The following is a 6,237-nucleotide window of genomic DNA, read 5'->3' on the forward strand; positions in this document are numbered from 1 at the left end:
TTACTTGAAAAAAAGTAATGGGATTACGTGTTACTGCCCATCTCTGCTAGGTATGATACTTGTGGAAATTTTCTATATTAATATTTAAATGTTGTTTTTTATCATTTGCAGTCATGCTAAGGTGATGCCTGTAGCTTGATTTACGACCACTGCATAAGGGGATTAGTGCAATCTTTGACGAATTGGTTACTAAACACTTTTTTGCCTGTTTTCCCTTCATCTCCAAAAACAAACAAAATAAGAAAGAAAAAAACAGAAGTATATACTGTGCTCACTGTCTTGACCCAATGACCTGCCTGGTATACTGAAATCAGGACAAAACTACAATAAATCTAATAATAATGTATACTTACTTATTTTACTTGTTTTTCTCTGCATTTGACCCATTCACTCAGTGAAGCAGTGGGCAGCCACTAAGCAGGCGCCCGGGGAGCAGTGTGCAGGGATGGGACCTTGCTCAAGGGTACATCAGGGTAGCCGTTCAGTAGATTTGAACACCCGACCTTCCGATCATGAGGCAACCACTCTACCTACTGAGCTATCCCTGCCCTAAAACAGGGGGCACCTGGATTTGAACCAGGGACCTCTTGATCTGCAGTCAAATGCTCTACCACTGAGCTATACCCCCTCACAACCTCTATTTATTATTCTGTATTGAGATTGAACACATGTTAGATTGCATTTGTATTACTGACAGGTTGGGTGATGATGTGGAAGAAGAAGTTATTGTATATACTTCATACAATATTACAATATTGCATATATGTAGTGCATCAGAGAAAGGAAAAAAAGGGAAAGAACAGCAATCGCTTTTACATACTGGAAAAAAGTTTGGTTGAACACTGGTATTGTCTCTATCCAAAAATCACCTTTAGCTTTAATAGAAAACATAAAGCAAACATCTGCCGGCTCACAAAATCTGATTTCCACTCACTGGTTATGAAGCACCACTGAGGCAGCGAGTCTGCTCGACGCAGCAGGTAAGTCCTGGAAGTGTGCTATTTCTGGCTTTGGATGACAGCTGTTCATGTTCACAAACACTGGCTGGATTGAGGTAGAGCACATACGGTATGTCGTGATTTGAGCGATATCCCAGTCTAATGTTCATGTGCAATGTGAATAATGTTGTTCTAATCCTGCAGAGAGAGTCACTGTGGGTGGCTGGGAAGCCATGACCATCAATTCTTCACCGCTGACAAGGCTTCCATTTCCAGGTTGATGGCTTTACCAACCCAGTGTGAACATTCTGCACTTTCAATTTGTCTGAGGTTTACAGCATGTGAGTGGAAACGCACGCACTGAATATGCAATGACAGATGCAGCGAAAAGATTACAGTCGCGCTGTCAAAACAGTCACAGCAGTCCGAACTTTTCAAAACTGAGCTGCGAGCTACTTTTCTACAAATGAACATTTTGACTCCTAAAATATGAACTGTAAGAAATGCATGTCTTCCCAACATTATCACAGAGTTCCATATTTATGCATTTTTTATGAGTGATCCTTGTTTAAAGATTTGCTGGGGAACGCATCAGGAGCAAATTATTGGTGACTGCGGTCATGCTGTTAAGTCCTTGAGCACCTGAAATGACTAAATAAAAATAGATAAATAAATAAAAACACATAAATCACTCAGAAAATATACAATTAAATGCACCAAAATTAATAGTACATGTAAATTTACATGAAGACTAAATCGTTCATAAGATGTGACAAATTCTTGCATTTGTTCAAATTTGCTTCTGTATTCTTTAACCCTTTCATTTTTAATTGTGTTTTGCATTGAATCATACTTGTTATTAATCTCTCTCTCTTCCACAGCATGTCTTCTATCCTGTCTTCCTTCTCTCACCCCAACCGGTCGCAGCAGATGGCCCCGCCCCTCCCTGAGCCTGGTTCTTCCTGTTAAAAGGGAGTTTTTCCTTCCCACTGTTGCCAAAGTGCTTGTTTACAGGGGGTCATATGATTGTTGGGTTTTTCTCTCTAGGTATTATTGTAGGGTCTACCTTACAATATAAAGAGCCTTGAGGTGACTGTTGTTGTGGTTTGGTGATATGTAAATAAAATTGATTTGAACTGAAGTCTCCTATCCATATATTTATTAATTTTGCATTTCTCTTTGATTGTGCATTCAGTTTGTCTGAAAGTGTAGCTGAAACAATTGTATGGTATTATAATAGCTTTTATAGTTTTATCAAGCTCTTTCTGAGTATGCGTGCACCTGATCTCGCGACAAACTTCCAGCTCCCATCTTCCCTACAAACCCCTAATCCTGGGATTGACAGCTAAGGCCTGTGGGAAGTGCGATGAATAATTTGTGGGCAGAAAGAGCTGCAGGCGGTCAGAAAATTCTTAGCCAAAAGTAATAAAATGGTGGAGTCAACAGCTTCATGAACTATTTATCTTTCTGGAACCGATATGTCCTTCTTCAGTCTCTTTCTGTACTCCTCCACTCCATCCACCTTACTTGTCAAAGCCTGCAGCAGTCCAGGCTTTATTGAAACTTTGATTCAGTTTCCCAAGTTGTCACTTTCTAAGGACTGTGTGCAATAAAGTAGACAGGTTATTGGGGAGAAGAACAGAGAAGGGGACTAATGAAAAAAGAAGCTTTTACTGGAAAGAAAAAAGCAAAGAAACTGCACACCACAGTGTGTTCTGAGGTTGGAAGAAACACAAGAGCTGACAATGATCAATAACATTAATATTGGCTGCCGCAGACAGCCTGCTTCGGGCAGATTAACTATCTCCTGGTGAGAAAGACAACAGACAACAGTGACAGAATAAAGCTATTGTTTTATATTTTGCCTTGAAAATACTTTTATAGGCTTGTGATTTGAAAGGGGAATCCCACCTTTCAATATTTAAACTTGACATATTTTTATATGAAACCATCTAGTTCAAACAGTTCACATATTGACACACAGAAAAGCTCGACTTGGCTTACAGCTTCCTCTTGGAATACTGCAGGGAGAGTGCAATGAATTCTGGCTAGCTTAGCCCCATTGGTCAGTAAAACTCCAACCTGCCTGTCAGGGCATATTAGTGTGTTTTAGCCCCATTGGCACAAGTGTAAAAGTCAGCAGCCTGTCTTCACAAACATTTGAGAATGAATGGGTTGTTCTATAGAGCTCGCTGACTTCAAATGTAAAAACCACAATTGCAACAAGGCAGTTCATGTCATTTTTCCCTCCTGGATCTTCCACAATCAACTGTAAGTGGTAATTTTGGAAAGTGGAAGTGTTTAGCAACCACAACAGCTCAGCTCAGACCGCCTAAAGTCACAGAGGTTTGCAGAGAGATGAGTCGATGATTAAAGACTTCCCAACCTCTTCTTGAGTTAAAATCAGCACAATAAGTGTTTACAGGGAGCTTCCCTCCATGGGTTTCTTGTCAGATCTACTTGTCTGTCTCTGTCAAGCTAATCCTTTTGACCTGGAATCCTTCCCTGTAAAACAGACTCCATCAGCTCACCTGCCAACTCACGCTTTGTGTATCTGATATTCCTTTGCTGGTGTTGTTCATGGATCACCATAATTAGTGTTTGCATTGGAGTACATTGGGTGGGTTGGGCTTTTGAATGAGATCAGAGACAGCCATTTGAATCTGTAAAATTTCCGGTCTGTTAAGCAAGGAGCAGCTTATGGCCATGCCTTCTTGAGCATGTGCTATTTCTGATGGTAGAAACTAAGCTGGATAGGGGCTGGCTAGTGCTTTGATGGATGACCAAAAACAGTTGTTCTAATTTATTTCTTTTTGTTTTAGAGTCTTACATGTCTTGCTCCTAAAGTTTAGTTTTGGGTATAGAGTATAGCCAAAGTTAGTCAGAGCAGAGAAACCTCTGACCCATGATGTAAGGCAGCGGTCTCCAACCTTTTTTGCGCCACGGACCGGTTTATGCCCGACAATATTTTCACGGACCGGCCTTTAAGGTGTCGCGGATAAATACAACAAAATAAAACTAGTACCGGTACCGAAAAAAAGAAGATTTATTCATAACACACGTGAAAAGACCCAGGAAAACCAAGTAAACGATAAAAACGATAACAAAATAACGCTGAAAACTGATAAAAACCCTGAAAACTATACATTTCACACCTGAGCCTCAACTCTCGCGGCCCGGTACCAAACGACTCACGGACCGGTACCGGTCCGAGGCCCGGGGGTTGGGGACCGCTGATGTAAGGGACAGGGTTAGGGTTATGACCTCGGTTAGGTTTACAGCTAGGGTTATAGTTATGTCAGGTTTACACAGACAGCTAGTTTCACTGTCTGAATCCATTATTTGCCTGTTTGTACCCAAAGGCGCTGCTTAATAGCAGGCTGCACTGACCATGTTGGATCACTTGAGAGCTTAAAAGCTAAGCTGGGTAGGGCCTGGTTAGTACTTGGATGGGAGATCCATCTGATTGTCGACTGTCTTTTTTTTATATATATAAAGAAAGTCATGCATGTCTTGTTTTTAAGGTTCAGTGTTAGTTTAAAGTTAACTCTTTATTCACAGCAGAGGATCCTCTGACCCATGAGGTTACAGCTAGCGTTAAGGTTGGAGCACATTGGGAGGGTTGAGTTTCTGAGTGAGAGCAGAGATGGCCATTGTACCATTTCAGTCAATAAAATGCCAGTCTTTGCTCGACAGAGCAGCTTATGGACAGATTACCCTGACCACCAAGTTAAGCGGGGTAAACTCTGGTCATTTTGGATGCGAAAATTGAAATACCAGATGCCTTTGTTTTTTTCTGAAAGCCACGCATAACTTGTTCTTAAAGTTCAGTGCTAGTTTAGAGTTAATTCTTTAATCGGAGGAGAGAAACCTCTAACTCGTGGGGTTAGGGCTAAGAAAGCTAATGAAATTTTGAAAGCAACCTTCAGTCCAACCCAGTGCAAGAAACGTGTAAAAAAGTAAACTTTTATTAAAACTGATACACAATCACTTATTCCATCAGTTCCCTTTAAATCCCCATGTGAATAATCTATAAATGGTGTGAAGTTGACCACCTGTGTGTCTTTTCAGAATGTCAGAAAGCCATCCTTCCAGCTCACCACATAAACCTCTCTTTCCATGTACAACATGCCTGCCTCTCACTGATGACCCATCTCAAGCTTTTAACAAGAGCGAGGCGATACACTGAGAAAGTTGACCCACAGTTATAAAGAGTCACTTCTATGATTTTCTCTAAAGGGTAAGTACTGCACTATAACTGCCATGGCTCTACTGTGAGTGCTCTTTTGCTCTAAACGCTCTCTTCTCTACCACTTGGACTGTCCGACGGTTGAACCCATCGCGTAGGCCAGTGGAGGAGACAGGAAGTTCGTGTTGCTCTTGCACATTATATTTTATTTAAAAACAGGCGATTAAACATTAAATGTTCTCAAAATCTTTTTCTGTCACGTGACGGTGAAATGGTTGAAAGGAGACTGCCATCGGCAATGGTGTCAAGCTATCAAGTAGTGCTCATGAAGCAGTTCACCTTGACTTCCTGTCCAAAAATATTGCCGCTCTGTATTGCCAGAGTGCTCCCAAAGACACTACTCTGAGGCAACTGAACATTTCTTTCAGGTGCTTTTAACTTGAACTAGTTATCATGGACTGTTGCTTTTTTCTTTGTGAAATAACTGGGCACTAGAAAAATAAAACGAGTCAGAAATGGGACACAGAATTCATTCAGACAGGCAATAACTCCATCTTGCCAGCCCTCACCAGGTGATGGTTTTGATAGCACACTTCTACATATCCATTTGGCCACTGTGTATGAGCATATATGCTATTTAAGCTGATTTTACCTGCCCACTTGCACCTTTACAAGTCGCTGCAGCCCACCTTCACCTGAGCTCCTTCTTCTATCCCGTGTGAATTAATCAGTGTCACATGTTGTACAATATATTGCCACTGATGCTGGATCACTTCTGTGCTCGGGGTCTTTATGCCTCCCACTTTCCATGTCCCTGCCTACTGCATTTCACACACAGGAGTGTGTCAAAATAGAGCCATACCACCAAATTTACATTAAATGAGATGTAAATGTCAGGTCCTAACTACACTAAATAAATGGAAAATCCTAAAACATCTTTATAAAGGGAGGATAAATATTATTAGTTGGCAGAACTCCCTTCAAATCACAAATTACTACATTGATTTATGCTAGGTTGAATGCTACAGCTACACATCATCGAGTTGCGGCTTTCTTACCCTTTTCTTTAAAAATCTGATTATGTCTGGCTACCTGTGAGCAGATGTGGAA

General features: G+C 41.0%; 1 non-coding gene across 1 annotated transcript; it reads right to left on the minus strand.

Moving 5' to 3' along the window:
* Positions 1 to 556: 556 nt before the first annotated feature.
* Positions 557 to 628, minus strand: trnac-gca (transfer RNA cysteine (anticodon GCA)). Its single transcript has one exon. It is a non-coding gene; the product is annotated as a tRNA-Cys (tRNA).
* Positions 629 to 6,237: the final 5,609 nt, after the last annotated feature.

The sequence above is a fragment of the Neolamprologus brichardi genome, chromosome 3 (assembly GCF_056152115.1).
Source record: "Neolamprologus brichardi isolate AB-2024 chromosome 3, ASM5615211v1, whole genome shotgun sequence".
Lineage (NCBI taxonomy): Eukaryota > Metazoa > Chordata > Actinopteri > Cichliformes > Cichlidae > Neolamprologus > Neolamprologus brichardi.